Below are 24,621 nucleotides of genomic sequence, written 5' to 3' on the forward strand. Positions count from 1 at the left end.
GGCATCGCCGCCTGCCTCGCAAGCGCAAGGTCCAGAGTTTGATCCCTGGTACTGAAAAAAAAAAAAAAAAATACCAGCAGCATTTATCACAAAACAAAAGAAAATCTTAAAATGTATGTGAAACTAGAAGACACACAGAATAGCACAACCAGTCCTGGGCAATAAGAGCAAAGTAAGGAGATATCACAATCCCAGACTTCAAGTTATATTACAAAGCTACAGTGATTAAAAAAACATAAACACAGAGGTAAGGGGAAAAAATGAGAATCAAGACTTGCCATGCAAAGGTACATGATCCCAACAATGAATGTAACTGTACTGTATCCCTAAAATGTACCAATAAACTCAATAAAATTTAAAAAAAAAAAAACATAAACAAAAACAGCAAGGTACTGGCACAAAAACGTTGAATGTAACTGTACTGTATCCCTAAAATGTACCAATAAACTCAATAAAATTTAAAAAAAAAAACATAAACAAAAACAGCAAGGTACTGGCACAAAAACAGACATAAGGATCAGTGGAACAGAATAGAGAATGAACAAACTCCCCAGTCACATTTAGCCATGTGATATTTGACAAAGGTGCCAAAAACATAAACTGCAGAAAAGATAGCCCCTTTAATAAATGGTGCTGGTTAAACAGGCTGTCCAAATGAAAAAGACTAAATCTAGACCCATATTTCTCCCCTACACTAAGCTAAAATAAAAAGGAATCAAAGATGTAAATATTAAAATAGAAGAATAATCTGTAATAGGTAAAAACTCAAAGATATAAGCATAGGCAAGGCCTTTCAAAACAGAATCCTGGTGGCACAGAAAATAACATAAAAAATCAATGCATAGAACTGTAACAAATTAAAAAGATTCTGTACAGCAAAGGAAACAACCAATAGAGTAAAGAGACAACCTGCAGAATGAACATTTTTGACCAGCTATTTCTCAGAGGACTGATATCTGAGGAATATATAAGGAAAAAAGAGCCCACCAAAATAAAAATAACTCTTTATATGGGCCACTGAAATAAATAGACACTATTCAAAAGAAGTATTGATGGTGAATAAATGTGAAAAAAAAGTACTCAACATCTCTGCCCATTAGAGAAACACAACTTAAAACAGCGAGATTTCATCTCACTCCAGAAAGACTCCATTAAGAAATTAAATAATAACAAAGGCTGGAGAGTCTTCAAGGAAAAAGAAACACCTCAAAATTGTTGGTGGGAATGTAAACTAGTACAACCACTACTGATATAAGTACAGAGATTCCTCAATAGAATAGAATTAGAATAAACCTAGAAATTCTAATCAACCCAGATATTCCTCTTCTAGGTATCTTCCCAAAAGAGTTAAACACATCATAGCACATTGATCCATGCATATCCATGTTTAGCATAATAGCTAAATCTTTTTAGGTGGCCTACACACCCACCAACAGATGAATGAACAAAGAAAATGTGATATTTACACGCTATGGAGTACTACTCTGCCATAAAGAAGAATAAACAAATCATTTAAAGGAAAATAGATGGATGCAACTTGAAACTGTAATATTAAGTGAAATAAATCAGATACACAAGCTTAAATAATGTATAATTTTTCTTATGAGACACTCAAAATACAAATAAGTTAAAGAACAAAATAAAGAATAATAGGAAACAGAGACAAGTCTTTTGCAAAAGGTAAAGAGATGAAGGGAGGGAAGACAGAGGGAGAGATGAAGGGGATAAAAATGAATTAAGATGTATTATGTACATGTACCAAATTCCTGGAATGAGTTCAATCCATGTGTACTGCAAATATGTACTAATAAAATTTTTTAATTATAAAGCAAAATAAATTTATAGACAAAGATTTTCTATTAACCTCTTCCTTTATTTCTGGAAGAAATAATTGTCTATGGTTTACTAACCTACTGCTGAATTTATTTTTGCAAAATATTTAGAAATTTGGTCTCGAGTTTAAAAATGAAGTTACTTACCCTATAATATTTACTTCTTGCATGTTTCTTTTCAGAGTTTTTAATCAATATTAGACTTAGAGAAATTTAAGTTTTAAAAAGTTTCTATAAACTAAAGATTACTTGTTCTATGAAGTTTCATTATAACCCCTGTGAAACCAACTTGGCTTGGATAAATGTATGCGTGTATATTATGGTGTATGTGTGAGATGGCATATTTTTAACACTGAGTAAATTTCTATTTCAGACAGGTTATATATTTATACCTGTATTTTACATAAGTTATATTTATATTTTCTATATCTTCACATACCAGTTTTCTAGAAATTTTTTATGCTTTCATGAGCAAATAATTGTGCATATTATTCTCTTATGATTTTTAAATCTGTTGTATCTACAGTTCTATTTACTATATCTGCCTTCTCTCTTTTTAAGCAGTCTTAACATAGATGACTTATTTGATTCATCTTGTAACAAAATCAGCTTTGACTTTTTAAATTTCTCTAATTTTTTCTATTTCACAAGTTATGCTCTTATCTTTACTTCTTTCATTCTCTAGGTTTGCTCCATTATTCTTTTTTAATTCATTATTAGTCTTTGTTGTTTTTTTCTATAAGTGGTTACGATATAAGCTAGACATTTGGATTATCAGTCTATTCTTTTGTACTACATATAATCAAGATATAAATTGTTTTTTAAGATTTGGAAATTTTTATTGAGAGAAACAAAGCTTCTAAGAGGAACAGAAGGGAGAATAGAAAGTGGGTTGCCCCAAGATATAAATGTTTCTTTAAGGGGCTCTTTAACCAAATCCCTGAATTTTTTATAAGAGTTTTCATTGCTTTCCAGTTATAAAATTTCTTAATTGTATTATAATTGCTTCATTAATCTTTGATTTAGTAAATGTTTTTGAATTTCTAATCATAAAGAAGAATTGGTTAACTCCCTTTTTGATCTGTAATTCCACTCTATTGAAATCTAGGGTATCATTAACTTGATATTGATTCTTTTTCATTTGTTGAGACTTAGCTTGTGACTTAGTAGATCATGTGTACTAGAGAAGAACATGAATTCTCTAATTTTTTATACAAAATTGTCCATACAACCATTAGATTAGCCTATTGTTTGAATTTTCTATATTTTTTCACTTGTTGGTATTCTTAGTTACTGATGTCCTGCTATAACTATGGATTTGTTGATGGTTGTTATTCTGCTGATTCTGCTATTCTGTTAGTCACTATCTGCTAGTAAGTACACATAATGAGATTGTGTATATACCGTGACTGCTAACTGTGACAGGCAACTTGATTGTAGTATCACTACCTAGCAGATTAGTGAGGTACAGTTTTGGGTGTGTCTGTGGAGGACTGATGTGCATGACAGCAAACTGAGGGGAAAAGACCCACCCCAGTTGTGAGTGGCATTAACCAATAGGCTTGTAGCCTTGATGAAATCAAAACATGGAAAGAAGAAGGAAGTATACCCTTTTGAAGAGTGCCAGTCTTCTAACGTGGGTACTGCTGTCACTTTGGGATATGGGTCGCCAGGTCTACAGTTTCTTCAGCCTTCCAACTCAGACTTGCACCAGAATTTCTCCAGTGAGCTTCCCAGCCTTCAACTTTGGACTCTGCCTGCATCCTTGATCCCTCCTGTTCTATGGCTGCCATCTTCCTCCCAACTGTTTTACCATAATATAGTGAAAGAAAACCTTTGGAGGTAAGGACAAAAAATTCAGAGGCCTAATCAAGTCCCTTATGTCTGTACACTACCTTGGACAAGCCATTTTATCTCTTCCCATTGGTTTCCTTGTGCCTGAAAGGGAAACAAAGCCTAGTTTACAGGGCTATGCTGAGGACTAAATGAGATCATATAGGTGAAATGGGGTGAGGGGGATCACACAAGTAACTATGCAATCCGGTGGGTCGCACCAAGCTGCAGCTTTAGATTAGTGCTTTAAAATGTGAATTGTCCATTTTGTGGAACTGAAATGACATGCTACTTTGCCAAAAGCTGAATTAAGTATCCCTTTCAGTAGCGAATGAAGAAAAATGTTAAGCTGCAAAAGAATAGAAATGTGTTCAAATGTTGACTCCAGCATGTCTTGTATGACAGAGCAAATTAATTAACGACATTGAACTTCAGCTTTATCATGTGTAAACTGGAGATAATAATGATATGAATATTTTTATTGTGCTTCACTTTATTGTATTTGACAGAAAGTGTGTTTTTATAAATTGAAAGTTTTTTGCAGCCCCATATTGAGCAAGTCTATTGACATACTCTTTCTAACTTGGTGTACCTATGTCACATTTTGGTAATATTTGTGATATTTCATCTTTTTCATTATTACTATTATCATACATATTATGGTGATCTGTTATGAGTGATCTTTGATGTTACAATGGTAATTGTTCTGGGTCACGACAAACCATGCCCATATAAGACAGCACACAATTGATAGATGTGTCTGTCCACACTGCTCCTCCAATAGGTCATTCCTCCATCTCTCTCCTCCTTGGGATTCCCTGTTTCCATAGACACAACAATTTTGAAGTTAGGTCATTAATAACCCTACAATGGCTTCTTCGTCTTCAGTGGGAAAAAGAGTAACGTATTTCTGAATTTAAATCAAAAGCTGGATATGATTAAGGTTTCGAAAAACCTGAGACAGGCTAAAAACTAGGCCTCTGGCACTCTTTAGCCCAGCTGTAAAAGCAAAGGAAAAGTTCTTCAAGGAAATCATGAATGACAAGAAAACAAACAGCTTTACTGCTAATATAAAGTTATAGTGGTTTAGATAAAAGATCAAACTAGCCACAATATTCCCTTAAGTAAAACCCTAATTACAAGCAAAACCCTCTCTTTATGTGTATGAAGACTGAGGAAGCTGAAGAAAAAAAAACATGAAGCTAACAGGGTTGTAGATGAAGTTTTAAAAAAGAATAAATATAGCTGGGGATTTAGCTCAGCAGTTCGGCGGCCTGCCTTACAAGCACAAGGACCCAAGTTCAATTCCCAGTACCAAAAAAAAAAAAAGAATAAATACAAATAAATGTGCAAGATGCAACAGCAAGCGCTGATACAGAAGCTGCCATAAATTATCCAAACATCTAGCTAAGGTTATTACTGAAGGTGTCTACATTAAACAATAGCTTTTCACTCTAGACAAAACATATTATATTGGAAGATATCATCTAGGACTTCTGTAGCTAGAGAGGAAAAGTCAATGTCTGGCTTCACAGCTTAAAGGACAGGTTATCTTGTTATTTACCAGGCCAAAAATCCTAGGGCCTATAAGAATTATACTAAAGCTACTCTGCTTGTACACTTTAAACGGAACAACTAAGCCTGAACAACAGTGCATCTATTTATAACATGGTTTACAGAATATTATACTGTACTAAATTCTCACTGTATTATACTCACTAAATTTGCAAATCATTAAATTCTCACACAACTCTTTAATGTTTTTGTGCCCTTAGCCTTTTAATATTATTAATGTAAATCAATTCAGTAAATAAAGTGTCAATTAAAGTAAACAACACACAGAACTAGAAAAACAGTCCTAAAATGGAAACAAACTTTAGCTACAGCAATTCTAAACAAACAAAAAAAAAGGCTGGCTGGAGGCATCACAATACCCAATTTCAAATTATTCTACAGACCAATGGAGCAGAATAAAGGGTACAGAAACTCAGACAGTATGGCCATTTGATCCCAGACAAAGAAGCCAAAAAATATATGTTGGAGAGAAGACAATCTCTTTAATAAATGGTGCTAGGAAAACCATATATCTGCTTCTGGTAGAAAATTGAAAGTAGATCTCTATCTCTCACCCTGTACAAAAATCAATTCAAAATGGAACAAAGATCTAGATATAAAACCCAAAACTATAAAACTTCTAAAAGAAAACATAGAGGAAACAGCTAAAGTCATAGGCACAAGCAAAGATTTCCTGAATAGGTCTCTAAGAACACAGGAAGAGACACTTCTTGAAAGTACATATACCAATAAGTATGTGAAAAAATGTTCAACATCTTCAGTCATTAGGTAAATTCAAGTCAAAATTACACTGAGATTTCATCTCATCACAGTCAGAAGGCATACCATCAAGAATTAAAAAACGTTAAATGCTGGGAAAAGTGAACCATTCTAAACTGCTAGTGGGGATGTAAATTATGGTAATAAGTATGGAAGTTCCTTAAAAAGCTAAAACTGGAGTTGTCATTTGATCCAGCTATACAACTCCTAGGAATATACTCAAAGGAATTAAAGTCAGCATACTCTAAGGATATCCACACAAGCATGTTTTCTGTGGTACAATTCACAGCAGTCAAAACATGGGGTACACATCAACAGATGAATTGATAAGAAAATATGAGTACAGTGGAGCATTATTCAGCCATAAAGAAGAATGAAATGCTTTCATTCTCAGGAAAGTGGATGGATCTGGAGACTGTCAAGTTGAATGAAATAAACCAGGCTCTGATAGACAAATACCACATTTTCCCTATTATGTGGAACCTAAAAAAGATAAGAAGAGACACTATTAGGCAAGAGAAAAAGAGTTAGAGCACAGGGGAAAGGGATATTATGGCACATAATTTGGGGCAAAGATGAGCCAAATATATTATACACATTGAAACCCTCTGAAAAAATGTGAAACCAGGGAGGAGGGCAGAACAAGTGAGGTAATAGGGGTAAAATTAACAAAGTCCTTTAGTGTGCACGTATGAATCTGGCAAAATGAAACCCACTAATCTGTATAACCTATGGGTGCTCCAGAAGTCTGGCTGAGCAAGGTGTGCCACACCAAAGTCCAGGAGCAAGCTACAGGACACCAAAAAGGCATGCAAGCTGCCTGAACTAGTATGTAGAGAGCCTCCTTGGCCACGCTCCTTGCGCCCCTCTAGTTCCCTAACAACTGATGACTCTCCAGGCTCAGCCAATCTCTGTATGCCACCTCTGTCCCTTTCCTCCCCCATGCAAATTAAATCCTTGCTATATATCCTGTAATGTGACACAATAAAACGGAAGTGATTCTCTGAAATCCTCCCGGAGTTGGTCTTGTCTGCACTTCTCACCCTCTCTCCACAAGTCTCAAAAACCGACACCAGAAACTACAATAACCAATAAAAAATAGAGTAGAAACGCAAAGTAGGTAACATATAAATCTGTATAACTCAGTAAGCCAATATTTATTGAAAGCCTATTTTATGTAAAATTGTTGTACATTATTAATATTATATATTATATAAATTATTTTGATGAAGTTAATAGTGCCTCACATTTTAGACCTAAAAATTGCTACTGTCAGGAAGCCACTGTTAATCTTATCTGTCATTATCTTTCACTGCCTTCCCCTATGAAATAAGTAGTTAAATGAAATAATGTGATTTTAATTTTCTCTTCCTCTCCTTGAATTCTGCATTAGAGGTTCAAATAAATGACCACAATAAAATGCTCACTAATCCTTATTAATAAAAAGTTCTTCCTTTGCATAAAAAAGGATTACATATGGAAAACCAAAGCCTATTTTATATTCACCCACAATAAAAGCTCATCTAAGCTATTAGCCCTCAAAATCTAACCCAGGAAAGCATTTATATAGAGGCATATTTCATACATCAGAAGCACTAAACAGGATTTTTAATGTATATTTAAAATAAGGTTCAAAAATATTCAAAAGAAAAATATATAAACGTGCATATATTTATAATTATATACACCTATATTTTATATAGTTTTATAAACACACGTAGTTACACATAGTTCTGTTGCTTCTAAATTTCCCTATTATTCATGAGAAATAGCATACTAAGAAATAAGTCAGTTAAGAAATGGCAACATATTTTTCCAGAGTTGTGTTCCCTATTAAAGATTTCTTCAGAAAGAAAATAGTTTGAAAGCTACAGTTCTTTCTAATTAAGTACACATTCAACAGGAGAAAACAATGCTTTGTGATGAGTAATTCAAAATGGGGAAATTGATAGAAAAATCTAAGCCATCTAAATTATTTCAAAAATATGAGTAAGTTTGAGAAGAAACAATGTTGAGTTAACAAAAGTGGCTGATGTCTACTTGAAGACCATGAGAGATGGTAGGTAGAAAAAGACAGTGGAAATTTCGACAGTAATATGGGAAAGAATTCAACCTAGATCAATGTTAGGCAAGAAAAAATATTGTAAACCTATCAAGGCTTCTGATTTACAATGATGAGTTCTTAAACTGTACAGTTTCTACACAGAGCTTAGAAGTCATTATGTGTCCCAATCAAAATGTTGTTTAACAAGTGCATTTAGTCTTTGCTTAATGACTTTCATTAGTACCTGAAACCCCTGCTGTTTAAATAAAAAGCTCTTAAATGAAAAATAAAAGAATTTCAATTAAATTTAATAGGAAAATTAGGATGTGTTTCACCTCAAAACAAGACACCCAAACAATTTTCACAGCTAGAAAAATATATCCATTTATATTAGTAATGAACAGCAATGGAAAGTAAACAAATATTTGTACATAAAGTACAATGTTATTGCACTTGTACTTCTGAAACATTTTCTCCTCTAAACTTTCAATATTGGGTGCTCATGATAATTTTGCGCTTAGACTACACTTAATAAAATCATAGCCAGACATGTAGCACATGCCTGTCATCCCAGCACTCAGGAGGCAGAGACAGGAGGATCACCTTGATTCCGAGGCCAGCCTGGGCTACATATTGAGCTCAAGGCCAGCCTGAAATATATAGCAAGACCCTGTCTCAATCAATCAGTCAATCAAAATAACACCCCACAAAAATACCCTTTCAGCAAAATCAAGGACAATAGTATGGAAAAACATAACAGACTGTATGGTATTACGGAATGAATAGAATGAACATTCACAGAAGATACTACATCCTCATCTCTCACTTAGAACATGCACACAGAACAAAATGCTTCGGATTTATCCACGTGTGCCCGGCAGTTCAAATATGAGCGACAGAGGCCTCCACCACAGCAGCACCACATATTCCCGTCAGCAATAGCTCTGTCATATTTAGCGCATGGCCCCAAGGCCTGAGGACAAGGTCACCTGGCAGTCGCCACCTACACACACACCAAAACCACAGGACTACCTGTCTCCAGGTCTCCATTCTGCCCCCCGACACACTTATAGATACAACTGACGTTGATTACACCTGAAAAAATTCACATGCAGACGATACTGCTGAGCCTTCCCAGAATGAAAGCCAAAGGTGCCCTTCCCAGCTGACATCCTGTGATGCATGCTAGATGAAAAAGTCTCTCCCTACAAAAGCTACACCAGAAAATTAGAAGAGTTTTCTGTGCCACTAGAGACACCGATATCAACAAAGCGACACAAGAAATTATGAAAAAGCAAGGGAACGTAACACCTCGAATGGAACACAATCATTCTCTAACAACAGACTTGAAAGAAAAGGAAATCTCTGAAAGGCTGAGAAAGGAATTCAAAGTAACAAATCTCAGGAAAACTCAGTGCTAAAAGAATTGAGATAATTTAAAACAATTCATGTTCTCAGGAAAAATTCAACAATCATAAAAAGCAGAATAAAATAAGCTTTGGAATTGGAGAATTAAATCAATAAAATTTAAAAATGCAATCGAGAGTTTCAAAACTAGACTGGATCAAGCAGAAGAAAGAATTGCTGAAACTGAACACAGATTCTTTGAAATAACCCAATCAGAAAAATATGAGCATATAATAACGTCTGACTAAAAATTATGTCGAGTACATTGTCAAATGTTTCTTTGCTGGAAACCAGAATGTTTAAAAGTCATTTTATACCATATGTTTTGGTGAATAAGTTCTTACACAAAAAAATTTTTCTAAAAGTCATTGTGCAAAATGGTTATCTCTTTGCAAGAGTTATTATGGCAAAAAGTCATTCGTTTAAAAGGCCATTTTAGAAGTTAAGTTTGAACAAGTAGAAAATGTAAGTAATAAGAATTTTTTAAATGCTTACTTAAAGCAAGTTGGACTGTTCATGTAATCTAACCCTTAAGATTATTTATCTAGCTTATCTTTCATAGGGATTTTGTTAAAAGAAAAAAATGCACTGGTTTAAAACTTTAGCTTCAACTGCAGATTTCCTCTAGAAGACCTCTACAAAATATACTATCATTTTGCTATAATTTAGCCTCATTCTTTAGAACAGAAAAACAGTAATTTATCACTATCAACCACACAATACAGTGGACCCTCGAGTTATGAATAACTTGGATTATGACCAGCATTTTAGTTTTAACTTACAACAAAAATCTTGAATTATGACCTGAATGATGGCTGCTTGTGCTTCCAGATGGTCTCAGATATAGATTTAACCCTTACAAAGCTCTGGAAAGAACATTACAACATTCTTTCCTGTGTGGGGTTAAGAAATCCTAGGCCAATGTATCTCTAAGGACACTGAGATCTACCTGTCTAGAGAAGAGAAACTTTGAAGGCTGTTTATAGGAGCCTGAGCCTTCAATTGACCAATATGAGTTACAACCAGCCCTCGCACATGAACTGAGTTTGAAAGTCCAAGGTCCGCTGTACCTACAGCAATCGCAGATGCCAAAAACAATTACTTGTAGAGCAATGCTGAAACTGTCCTGTTTCATGAAGAAAACTTCTTTTACTGGGAAAGTCAAGAATGGCATGAGAAGAAATGGATATCTATTGTCTTAGCAACTTTTTTTGTTGTTGGAAAAAATACCCAACACTTACACCTTAAAGGAAGAGGGATTTACTTTACTTCACATTTTTAGTCTCTGGTCATCTAGCTCCAAGACAAAAAGGATCTACCAGAGGAAACTTTCTCGAGTCATGGTGACCAGGAAGCAGAGAGAAATACTTTGAGGCAGGGAGGGAGATACATATACTTAAAGGTCATAGCTCCAGTGTAATCAGGCAGTGCTTATTTGAGAAATAGATTTAATGCAAGATATACAAGTACATAAGAATTTACAAGATAGGCTTACAAAGGGCACCCACAGAGTTAGATGTGGAAAAGTACAAAAGATCTGTCTACACACTAGAGATCTGAAGGGTCTAATCGAAGGCCTGGAGCCCACTGTAGTGTCCCATGGGAGTCTGCATTAGGAGGTTTCTGCAATGAAAGGCTGGATGCTAAAGAATCTGCACTGGAAACCAAGAGATAACGTCCAAGGTGAAGGTGAAGACTGGAGCTCCTCCCAAGAAACAGAAGCAGCCTTACTTCTTTGCTTCCCTTTTATACCATTCTGGAAATAGTCCTCCCCAGGGTGGGTCTTTCACACCCACAACTATGCTAAACCAATATAGTTGGGTGTTTCTTACTCAAATTGACACAGTCAGTTAACTACCACACTGAGTGATCCACCTTCAACCACGTCTTACCTCTTTACAGCAAGTCAAAAGCCTCAAAGTTGGGGCTATCTCCAGCCCTCATCTACTTACCAGGTAATCAAGAATCACAACTCTGTTCATAAAAAGGGCTCATCTAAGACTTAGAAATGTAGATGAAAAGGAAAATTTTCCCTATTCCCAGGGGTCTGAAATTAAGCTGATAAAAGACAGATTAACAGAAGAAAGGGCAATTTTATTTAATATGAAGTTTAATTTTAACATACACATAAGCCGTCACTGAAAATAAAAAAAAAACCCAAAGAGGTAGTTATACACCAGAGGTTATAAACCATTTTAATAAAGGGCAACACATTTATAGACAAGTGACATAACAAAGGAAAAAGGGCTTGGGCCTCTAGATTGAGCAGACTATGAGAAGGTTAGTATGAGGGAACCAAAGGAGGGTGTTATTTTAGCAGGGTTTGTGTAGACTCATTTCAGGCAGAATTTCCCATCACCAGTGAAAATAGTTGTTTTCCTTTTCCTAATGAGGGAGAAGTAGACAGAAAGGAGGAAACAAAGAGCTTTTTCTTTAATTGCTGTTTCTTAATTGCCTTCCTCTTAAAAACAATCCTTATAGGAGCCGGGGATTTAGCTCAGTGACGCCACACCTGCCTCACAAGCACAAGGTCCTGAGTTCAATCCCCAGTACAAAAAAATAATAATAATCTTTATACCATAGTGGCAAATTTGGGGTTGATATATTCTTATTCCCTCCATTATCACTATTGGTTTTTGCATAAACAGAAATCATTTGTCTCCTATGATGATTTTCTTTTCACTTTGTTTCCTTCCCAAAAGAATTTGTGCATAAATATAATTGGATAAGCCGGGCATGGTGGCACACACCTGTAATCCCAGCACTTGGGAGGATGAGGCAGGAGGATCACTGTGAGTTTGAGACCAGCCTGGGCTACACAGTGAGTTCCAGGTCGGTCTCAACTACATAGTGAGACCCTGTCTCAAAAAAAACAAACAAACAATAAATACATAAACAAATATAACTCGGCAAAAAATAAAGTTTAGTCTCTTAAAGGACATGGCTCTGCCTTCATCATTTTAAAGATTTTTCATTCTCTATCTCAAAATCACCTCTCATATGGACTCTATAGAATTCTTTGTAAGTTCATGTCTCAACCGCCATCACTGAAACATATTAAAATATATTTTCATATTCCATATTTTAATATTTATTGAGAATTCAATATGTACATGCAACTATGCTAAGTGATAGAAATACTCTGGTGAACAAAAGTACAGGGTCACAGCTCTCCCTGAACTTACAGTTTTGAAGATATTTAAGAAGTAAACAAATCTGTAAATACAGAATCATGAACTAGGGTGAGAATCATGAAGGAAAAGTACCCCAAAAGGAGAGCAGAGAGAAGTACTTCAGCCAAGAGCATGAGGATGGTGTCTCCATAGAGCTGAGATGAAGTCTGTAAAGGAACTAAGGAGTTAAACATGAAAAGGACTAAAGAGGTATTATAAAGAGGAACAAGAAAAGAGGCAGACACAAGAGGAAGCCAATGAAGTAAGCAGGAATGAGTTTATTTTTTGGTTTTGAAGAATTAAGTAGTATGGAGAGCACAGCCATATTGACCTGTGATTCACCCGAGCAGTGTGGACGTGCCGTCGCCCATAGCAACGGGCTAGTTCAACTGGTGGTCTGATCTGTTGAACGGTTTACTGGTGCAAATGTAACGGTTTAACGGTTTCCTTCCGGAATGTGTGGGCGGCACTCTCTAACAGCCGCGCAGCTGGAGAGTATAAAAGGAGAGGTTCGGTAATAAAGAAGGACCATGAGAAGAAAAGTGCCTCCCGTCTCTCTGTCCTCATCCTTTCAGGTTTAGGACCTGCTGGCAGGATCCTGACGTCGCGGCTCGCGCCAAAGTAGGACCTGGGATTTTTATCCTAAATCCAGTGGAGAGCTTTAAAGGATTCTGGAAAAGAGACATGTTCCAATTTACATTCTAAAATAGGAGTTCTGGCTGCTGTATAATAGAGAACAAAATAGAAGGAATGAGAGTAGATGCCAGGGAACCATTTAGAAGATTGGAAAGTGGTCCTGTAAGTGCTAACAAAGGAACACAAATAGTGTTTCCTGCAGCTGTTCATGAACAATTGCCATTGTACATTAAATATTTTTTAATCCAGAACTAAATCAATAGGTTAAAAAAAATAGATGCTGAAATTGTATTACAAATTAGCCCAACACTTCAGAGTGGTGCCTGAGGGTCACTAAACAAAGATAGTATGATATATGTAGTCATTCAGGTATAAATGGAGAGATCCAAAACAAAAGAGCTAAGAACAATACAAGAAAATGATGAAATTATATCATTCAGTGGAAGTAGGACTACAGGAGATAAGGACTCACACCCAAAGCCACAGAATTATTAGGAAGTATTTGTCCATTTAGAGTTGTAACCTGTACTTTCCTGAGTTTCCTCTTCCACAAAGCAGTGAAAAGAATGGTTTTCACTTCATTGTGTTATGAGAATTAAGCTAGTAGATATAAGCACTTAGAAGACTATCTCAAAAATTGTTTCTGGCTGTGGCCGTCGATCTTGATTCTCAATCAGAATGGATTAAGAAACACCGCAGAGATTGATAAAGCACACTTTGGGGTGTTTCCAGAGAAGAATGGCATGTAGGCCAGCAAACTGAGGGAAAAAGACTTGCCCTGATTGTGGGCTATAGTGTTCCAGATAGGATAAAAAAAAAAGGAAGAAGAAAAAAGCCAACTTTTTCTGGGAAGTTTGATTCGGCTTGAGTGCATCCCTAGTGCTGCTGCCATAACCTGTGGACCTCCCATATTTTAGATCTGAACTCTCCCCAAAGGTTTCACATTTGGAGGTGGGGCCCAGTAGGAGTGGGCAGGTCACTGAGGGCATGACTTGGAAGGATATGTTCTTGTCTTAGCTCATCGCCTTGTTCTCCACTTCCCTGCCATCACGTGAACAGCTTTCCTCCACCGTGTTGTTCCACCATGCTGTTTCCTCCCTGGAGCTAGCCAACCATGGGCTGAATCCATGGGAACTGTGAGCCAAAATAAACCTCTTCTCCTTTAACTCATGGATGACAAATATTCTGTCCCAAGGAAAGGAAAGTGACCGATACAATTCAGACTCCAGCTGCTTCAGCCTTTCAATATAAACATTTCCCTATTGATTTGGTATCTCTAAAGAATCCTAAATAATCAAGGTCCTGAGTTGGAACCCCAGTACCCCCCAAAAATATCCTAAATTAATTGCATCAGAATATAAACTTTATATAAATAAATTTAAGTAAAATGTCAAATATACCCCATGTTTTTATGTTGTAATCAAATAATGAGCAATTCTTCATGACAATCTAGGAAACAAGTTAATATTTACATCTTTTCTATATAAATTTTGATTTATATGATTTAGCTGTTCTACTTCAATAACTTTCATTTTTATTAGTTATTATACCTTTACTGTCTTCAGAAATTATGTTTATTCATTTCACAGTTCCTTGAGTTTAATAAGATATTTACTCTTAATAATATAACTCTAAGTAAAATAGTACAGATAGCTTGAAATTTATTTTATAGTTAATAATATAATGAAGTCTATAGATACAGCTTGTTTTCAAGGCTAGAATCAAGTTAGAAAATATAGTAATCCCCTTCAAGATGAGGAGTAAAAGTCTGAGACATGAGGGAAATGGAAAGGGCATCCTTGTGTTTTGAAACATCATTTGAAAAAAAGGAGTATTTTCAGGTATGAGTCACACTGCCCTTCCAACGTTGCAAGAGCAGTAGAAAGTATATGATTACATTCCAATACCTAAATTTGTATATATCAGATAGCTATTTGGAGATATAATTATTTACCATATAGGATTAATTTTTCTGTCAGAAGTGCTGGTAGAAATCAACATTAACATTTTTATACATTTTCTTTTAAAATGGTTACATGATAAATATAGATATTACAAAAGATTAAGGGATTGAAAATTCTGTTACTAAAACCTAAACTGTGTTCTGTGCTTGAATTTGCTCTCATGGAAATTTTAAAGCACTAGCAGTTTGAGCACATTCTCCTTTATACATAAATGCCATTTATTTCTTGTAACTTGCTTTTAATAATTGTTCCAATGATTTAAATGCATGCAGACTTCTGAGAAGGTACTAAAACTGTATACCAGAATAAAAGGTAACATTAGATGACTCATTCTCTTTATGATCAAAGCTGAAAAACCTTGTCTTGCTATTATGTTGTGAATTCCACCAAAAACTCCACAGTCATTTATTGAATGTTTCTTCTTTCAGACATTCACTTTCTAAGCTATTATATAGTAAGTGAACTGGTAACTTTTTTTCAATATTCTTCAAAATTCCATTTTAAATACCCTGCAGCAAAGACAATACTAGCTATTACCTAGTAGAGGGGTGAGCCAGTTTATCCTTTCTAGAGTTTGACATTTAAAAGACTGGAAATATATACTAAGAACATCTTAAATTGATGCTATAGATTAATATTCTGCAAAGAACACATTTGCATTAATTAATTTTGAATAAATATTCTACTCTGAAAGAAAAATAACTGTCTTTCCTAAGCAAAGTATTCTTTTGATGTTATATAACCTTGAGATATAATTTCCAGTCACAAAGAGTATTTGATCATTTTGCTCACATAAGAGCTTTTGTACCTCTATTACAGCATTTTAATGAGTAAGATTTTTTTAAATCAGAAACTCTATAAGCACAACAGTAAAATCTTGGCAACTGATAAACATCAATTGTCAATATTCAAAAATAAAATATTAGTAATAAATTTTAAGAACTGTTTTGGGGAAAAAATAGTCTATGAAACCTTGATGTGACCACGTGATGGTGGTTTGTAAAAAAGAGACCTTTCTTACCTCCTTTAAAATCTCACTCAAGATCACTTTGGCTTTGGGTGAAGAAATATTTTAACTCATCAATCACTAAGAAAAACATCATCTTTGCATGTTTGGGAAATTGTATTTCTGGTTTCCAGTCCTGGTAAGAAGACAGCAACACATCAGTGTGTTCACAAGACTTCCACAGTCTCTAATAAAGAGATGAATCAGGGAAGTGTTCTGTGCAATGCTGATGACAAAAACTATACCAGGTCACAATGTCATTTTTGTAGGCATCATTCATGCCTTCTCTTCATCTTCTATATTTAGTTTATCACCAATTGTTAGTTCTCCTCCAGCATCATCTCTCTTCTTATTCTTTCTTCTCCTACCCCAGATTTTCATCATGTATAATTAGAAGAATCTCGTAGGTCAGTAGATCATAGCTATCAATCTGAGAGTCTGTGTGGATATATCACAGAGTTTTACAGGTACAGAACAAAATGAGAAAATAAAGATAATGCTACAATGTTTTAATAACATCAAGTTTATTCACCTTAACATTCTGTCCTTCACTCTAGAAATATGTCATTCTATGAATTTGATGTTAAAATTCCATTCCATTATGAATAAATAATACATGATAATTTACTCTTTATTTTTTGTTAAGCATTTTTTAAAATATTCTTCCTTAACACAACAAACAGTTGACAGTGGCATTTTAGTCCTCAGGAACTTTTTTGGAAACCTTAGTGATTTATGAAATCCAAAATTCTGTAAAACAGTAGTACAGCTAATCTCCTGGAGTCTGGTAACTTCCACAGCCATCATTTGTTAAAGTTGTAGGACTCTGCCTAAAGCCCGGGACCAGGCCAGTTCACTCAAGAACCTTTGATAGTCTTTGTTGCATTGCAAATTTATTCCAACCCCAGCAGCAACCTCCAGTCAACCAAGGGCCTCACTTTACCACTCCTGCAGCTCCAGGCTTTTGATCATGTGTTAACTCCATGCCATCTACCCATCTATCTACCCATCCATCTACCTATCTATCTCTCAAATCTAAATACACATGGCACTATTCCATTAAGCACTTGCTTGTTTCAGTTGCCTTCTAGAACCAAACTCCATGATTCACTTTCTTGGTGAGTCAGCCAGTTAATTGTCTCCCTCTTAAGTTTTCACTATTTCCACTAGTTTGTACATCTTCTCAAGGAGGCTGTCTTTGAGAAAGATTAGTATAAATTTAACTATGAAAGGCAAAGCCATTGCTTTCAACTTAAAAGATATCTAGAAAGACTAGATTTTTGTTTACTATATGTTTCAGTATTACAGAAACAGTAGTGTTTCACAGATCCACTGATGAATCAAGGATGTCCATGAAATTTTGTTTAGAATATTTTAAGGCTATATAAAAGAATGTGTGTGTGTGTGTGTGTGTGTGTTAAGATTTTAAGACTATATTTAAGAATATATTATAGGTGGACCAGGAATTTAGCTCAGTGGTTCTGCCACCTGCCTCTCAAGTGCAAGGTACTGAGTTCAATCCTTGGTACTATATATATATATAATACATGTACACATATAATCATATCTAATTACTTTGGTCACTAATTTAAACCCTTTTGACTGCTTCTCATTGAGAAAAGTTACTAATACTGATGTTTATGTTAAAAGCAAAGCAAAGCAATCATGTCTTTTCAGGGCAGAGTGATGAGAAAGAATCTTTGTAAAATGTGTAACAGCTTCTTATTCTTAACCTACACTCAGTTAATACAAAAACTTAATGTATAACATTTTGAAAAAGCATCAAATGGCTTCAAATTTTTGGAAATGTATGGTCTTATAAGGTTTGAACAAAAAGTCCACTAGGAAAATAAATTTCTTCTATGTTGTCATTTGTGTACATGTGTGGTGCTGAGGTGGCTGGCACATAGGAAAAATAGCTCTAAACTTGAAGTCTGGAAAAAACCCAGAAAATGCGGCATACACACACTTACATGTTGCCAAGTGAACATGGCAATTTATCTGCCTCTCTGAGTTTCAGTTTCTTCATCTGCAAATAGGAGGAAAATTAAATACCCTTCAAAAGTTATCTGAGGATTAAATGAGGAAATGTCTATGAAAAAATCGTAATATTATTGTAATACTACAGGGAAGTTGCAAGTTGAACAAGGCTTCATTAAATCTGTGCTCAAGAATTGGAACTGCGGGCCAAAAGAAAAATGAAAGACAAGCTGCCTGCAGTCAAAATACCTACTAAAAGAAAAAGCAAAAGAAAGCACCTTGCATACCTTCAAAACTTGCAACCAATGGTAATACTTCAAGTGACATGAAAATATTTGTATTATGTAAGTTTCTATTCACTGCTAATAAAAAAAATCACTGCATTTCTTATTCCACACAGTCTGACTGACAGGTTCAATTTTCTCTTTAGCTAATACAAAATGAGCAACTCAGCAAATAATTATGCACTGTGTCATAACATAAAATTAAAGAGATTTATGGGGAACATTTTAAAAAACTAATTATATGTGCTTCTTACAAAAAGTATTCTTGGCACGAACCACTCCAATAGTTTAATGAGGTCAAAAGTCAATTTACAGTAGTGTGGGAGTGCGTAAGAGGTAAGGAAGTGCAAATGGCAATTGTATGCTGCATGCAGAAAGAGTGCTGGAATCTAAAAGGCCACAGAGACAAGAAGAAAGGAACGAAGTAAGGAGCTTCTTGGGCTCCCAGTGAGCAGGCAGATGGGAGAGGAGACACAAGTAGAATGAAAAGCCAGATTGCTGAAGTTTGGGACACAAAAGAGAGCCAAGAAGATGGCAACAGCAAGCACCCCACCAGCCAGTCTATACACAAACATATTTTTCCCCTTTCCTCTGTTAATCAGATGAAAGGAACTGCTTATTTTTCACAGTGCATAATTTGCTGAAACCACAAATGTCCTTCAAATGCTAAATGAAGTGAACATTTACTCTTCTATATCTTACCAATGAAGTATTTGACATCTTCATGTTCCTGACTTTTTCGCACCATTCTCTTCTAATCTCCTTGAAATTCTCCTCTTCCTAAGGCTCTCCCAGAGTCATCAGGATAGCCTAGGATACAGTGTGATAACAAATAACACACTGGCATAACCCAGCGCAAGTGTGTGCTCCATTCAGTGCAAATCCAGGACAGACAGGTTGGAGGGACTTCAATGTTGATAGTCACAAAGGGAAATAGATTGAGAGTCTCCTTCCTAACATTTCTTAATCACCAAAAGAAGGGACGCAGCTGACTCATGTTTTGCCTCTTAAAGCTCCTACCAAAGCTAGGTGTTGTGGTACACATCTGTAACCCCAGTACTTGAAGGATGAGGCAGGAAGTTCACAAATTTGAGCCCCACCTCAGCAACTGGGTGAGACCCCATCTTGAAATTAAAAGGGCTGTGGAGGTAGCTCAGTGTGAAGACTGTGGAGGTAGCTCAGAGTTCAATTCTCAGTACTAAACAAACGTGCAAATCTGCCAAGATACAATGCACATCACAAATCATGGTTCATTTCCCAAAGCAAATAGTACAGGCACAACTTTGCAGGGACCAGAGAAATGAAATCCTACCCTATGTCCAGAAAGAAAAAGACAGGAAAGTTTGTGAACAGCCTCTGTTACCAAATCCTCTCCCTCTACTACGTAATAAAATTCAAGCCTTAGCCTCCTCTTTCCATTGGATATATTCCTTCCTGAGATCACTCATTCATTCCCTATGACAATGCCCACCCAAATCTACCTATTGCACAAACCTCTCTCCTAAACTCCAGACCTATTTATCTCTACTTAGATATCCCCAAATCATCTTTCACATGGCATGGCTAAATATAAGCTAGTCACCACTCCCTCTTTAACTACATTTCTGTGTTTTTTCTTCCTATCACTTTCTTTGCACTGTGGCTTATATGCCCAGGACCAAACAAAATACCTTGCATCTAAGAATCATGCAAGAAAATCTTTGTTAAATGAGTTGAATGGATGATGAAGGCCATGCTCATGGTATCTGAAAATATTCTTCAGCCTCAGTTTGTATTATTCTAAGGCCTCAAAGTGATTGTGCAAACCTTTAAAACTCAGTACCTTAGGTTGAGAAAGTTGAGATATGAACTTTAAAAGCAAGATTCCAGACAAGAGGAAATCGGTCCACAAATACATAAGGTCTGATCAATATATCATGAATATTTTATATATTTTTAATGTATTATAGTAAAGGTACATTGCCATTAATCTCCTTCAAAATACTTCCCTTGCTTCAAACACAATTCTTGCCCTTTCTGAAGCAGTTCTGGAAGTGCTCTTTTGTGAGTGTCTTCACAAAGTGTGATCCAAAATACAGTGAATGCTGCCACTGTCACCCAACAGAATGACAGGCTTATAAAAGCATTATAGTGCATCCACATCTACCTTATTCACTGGTTTTGGCACTATGGGATTTCTGGCTCTTTCTCAAAGTCAAAATTGCCATGAAAGATAAATGTTTTCAACTGACTTAGGCATCAAGGCAGCCACAACAGTGCAATTAAAGACAATATTTTTTAAAGTCCTCATGTAGTTGCTATTAGAATAAAGAAGATTATGTTAGTTATATATTCCTACATAACCAAAATTCCTCCAAAGCATAGAAGCTTAAAACAACAACTTTATTACTGCCTGGTTCCTGTGGGTCAGGAGTTTGGAACAGCTAAACTGGGTCATGTTTCCTACGGCTCACTTTTAAGGAAAATGTTCATTAAGTAAGACACCATAATTCTGTTTTCATTCAATCTATTTTATCACCTTTTTTAACTTGTACTAAACCCCAATGATTTAAGAAAAACAAAATGTAAACATAATTGTTTTCAAAGTATTCAGTTATAGATATATCTTCACTAATTTTTTTAATTTAAATTTTTATTAGTACGTTTGCAGTACATAATGATTACACTCGTGGAGAGTTGGCACATGTACATAACACCTCTTAATTCTTTTTACTTTCCCTTTCTCTTCTTTCCCCACACTCTCTCTTCATCTTTTATTACCATTCCACTTGCACTAAAATTGTGAATTAAAATAAATGCTAAGAAAGGAACTCTTATGTTTTAAAATGCAGGCATGTACCACGTAACACAGTTTCAGTCAAGAACAGACTGTATATACAATGGCGGTCTCATAAAATCACAATGAAGCTGAAGTGTTTTAATACCCTAGTGATGATACAGCCCCCCTTCTTATACCACTGTGCAAAACTACTCTCATGTTTGATACTGGTGTAAAGAGGCCTACCATGCCACTGCTGCTCATATAAAGCTAAGACACATACCAATGTTGTACAATCCATCAAATTTCATGGTGATAATGAACAGCTTTGTCACTGGTTTATGCCTTTTCTGTACCATACACTCTACCATTATGTCAGAGTGCACTTCTGCCTATAAAAGCTTTTGTAGTAAAATAATAGGCCACATTAAATCAGCAGCAGCTTCATACGTCTCATGTTTACCATGTCCCTTGATTACAGCAAGAGGCACATCAAGTTACACCACACTGGACTGTCTGAATACAGTGATGTTCTCACAGTGGCAAAATTACCTAATGACACATTTTTAAGAATATATCGCTGTCACTGAGATATGACTGTAATTTATTTCTCTTAAAATATTCAAAACTATGTCTAAAACTTAAAAGGTACAAGTATTAATGGTATCCACTTAAAATAATTATTTAAAGTGAATGTTTAGTTTTTTGAAAATTTAATATCATTAAATACTTTAGGAAAATGAAACCATTCATAACCCAAAAACATTCCAGCTAGTTATCAATGTGCTACCACACTTAATGGATACCGCACCTAAACATACATACATACATACATACATACATACATACATACATACATACATACAAAATTAAGAATAAAATGAACTATTTAACATTGCAAAATATCCATTATCAACCATGTAAAACCATCAAGAATATATTACTAGCCCATGAGCACTTTTAAGACCACACATGGGACACAAAGTAATTCAAGAAAATGACCTGAGGCACTGAGGGGTCTACTGCATTCAGGCTGGTAGGAAGTGCTGGCAAGTTATTTTGTCTTTTCTATCACTTAGGTGTCTCCTCTGCTCACATTCTCCCATGCTTTGAAGTTGTGTCCTTCTCCAGTGTGGCCACTACCACAACACACCACCTTCACAGCCTAGAAATGCAGTTGCATCTTATTTCAATGAGTTCAGGAAAGAGACCTTGAGAAGTTTCCCTGGGGCCTGAAAAGTGAGTCCTGAATCAATGCGCTGTAACTAAATTTTTCTGAGGGCACTTTGCTCTCTCCTCACCTCTATCACGGGCAAGTAGTAAGAAGGAACAGAAGTGCTCTGCTTGGTTGCAGTAGTAACCCTGTACCTCACGGAGGCTGTTGGACGAAAATCACACTCTCTTATCTGGGCCCAATCACCAGTGAGTAACTAGAGATTTGGGACCTTCAGGACAGATACAGACTGTCACCTTCAGGTAGAAGGCTGAGAGGAGTGTGATTAACATCTGTTATTGGGAATATTACATTTGCTAGGGAATAAAGGGCAGGCAAGAGCCTTGGAGTGATTTTTCTCTCAGTATATTAAAATTGTCTATCTTGTTGCAATGGAAAGAATCAAAGGAAGATCTAGCATAAGAAGGAAAATCACCTCTAGTTTTGGCAAACTATTTTCTATTTAAAGATCTTTCAATTTAATTTTAAATACCACTGTCTCATTTAATCTTAATTTCTTTTAGTTACTAGACGGGTTAGTTTATATAACTACAGCTTATCTTCTAGTAGTTGTCATTCACAGGGAAATTTTCTGTAGTTTTGTATATATTCTGAAGAGTGAATATAATCATACAGAATTTTTATAATAGTTAAAATCTAAAATTAAACACTTTGGGGAAAAATCTTCTAAGAAGGTGTTACACTTCCTTTTTTTTATAGTCATAGCATTCCATAGTTAATTTTATGAAAGGCTTAGTCTTCCATCGAGCATGCAATAAAATGGATCCCAAGTGCTGTTTTTATTTCACTAAATGCACCCTGAAAATGATCACACTCTTTTATTTGGGAACAAAATTCAGTTGTAAAGAAACAGAAAATGCAATCTGAGATCAATAGCCTATTATAGTGCCAGCATGAGGGATAATTTCAGCTCAGTTTAATCTACTGAAATATGTAGCTATATTGTTTATTTGCTTGTTCATTCCTACATGTGAAGTGACATACATTTAGCTTAATTTTATTGGAATAAAAAGGGTAGAATTCAGGAGTATTCAAAAGTATAATAGAAAATTCAAAAGCAACAAGCTAACAACCTGCAGGAGGAAAAAAATCAATATAAAATATAGATTCTCCTTGAAAGTAAAATTGGAATTTTAGTATACAATATTCTCACTTAAATGAACATTTTATTTTTAAAAAGTTGATAGGCAAGAAAACAGAAGAAGCAGGCTAGGTCTCTGAACTAGAAATCAAATTTAAAGATGCACATTTCAATTTCTTAGTGTTGGGGTTTTGTTGCTGTCACTATTATTTTTGGTTTTTGATTTTGATATAGGGCCTTGCTGTGTTTGCACAATCTGACCTAAAACTCTTGGGCTCAAGTGATCCTCCTGCTTCAGCGTCCTGAGTAACTGAAACTGCAGGTAAATGCCACCATGCATTTTAAAATAGGAAGCTTTTAGATTACATAATCCACTTCTGTGACTTCAGGGATGAGCCAGTAATGGTCCAGAGAGATCGAGTGACTTGCTTAAGATCAACCAGCTGTCTATCCGCCAGGCAAGGTGGTGCATGCCCACAATCCCAGTACTAGGAAAGCTAAACCAGGAGGATCATGAGTTAGAGGCCAGCATGGGCTACATAGGGAGACCCTGTCGGAAAAAAAGAAAAAGGGGGAGGGGGAGTACACGCAAAAGTAAAGAAGAAAGAAATGAAGAAAGGAAGAAAGGAAATCTGACGGATGTATTTTTCACAGCTGGTTGAATGATGTAGGAGGTAGGAAGCCTCCAGATTTGAAATGTTTCTAAGAGCACAGGCTCTGTAACTAGAATCTCGGTTTTTCCACTCAATAGCCATGTGATTTAATTTTGTGAGGTTACTTCTCTTTTTCCTCAGTGCTGGAGTCTAAAACAGGAGACACTTCACCACCTACCCCTAGGATGGTTGCGATGATTGCACAGGTTAATAGACATAAGCTCTATGAACGGTGCCTGGCACAATGGTATAACAGCACCGCCAAAGTCGCACACCATACAGCCTGTGCAACCCCGTTATGTGTGGACAAAGGCAATGAACTAAGTGCTGTGTGGATTCTGGATTGGAATTCTGAGAGAGAAAAAGACTCTAGTGGAAAAACAAGACATTTGTGGGATATCT

At 35.7% G+C, this 24,621-nt stretch overlaps 1 long non-coding RNA gene across 1 annotated transcript; it reads left to right on the forward strand.

Annotated features, from left to right (window-relative positions):
* The first annotated feature begins 13,147 nt into the window (after positions 1 to 13,147).
* LOC104870993 lies at positions 13,148 to 23,995 on the forward strand. Its single transcript, XR_782684.2, has 3 exons — positions 13,148 to 13,421; positions 22,331 to 22,490; positions 23,801 to 23,995. It is a non-coding gene; the product is annotated as an uncharacterized LOC104870993 (long non-coding RNA).
* Positions 23,996 to 24,621: the final 626 nt, after the last annotated feature.

Source organism: Fukomys damarensis, unplaced genomic scaffold, assembly GCF_012274545.1.
Source record: "Fukomys damarensis isolate Sample0158 unplaced genomic scaffold, DMR_v1.0_HiC HiC_scaffold_26, whole genome shotgun sequence".
NCBI classification, from domain to species: Eukaryota; Metazoa; Chordata; class Mammalia; order Rodentia; family Bathyergidae; genus Fukomys; species Fukomys damarensis.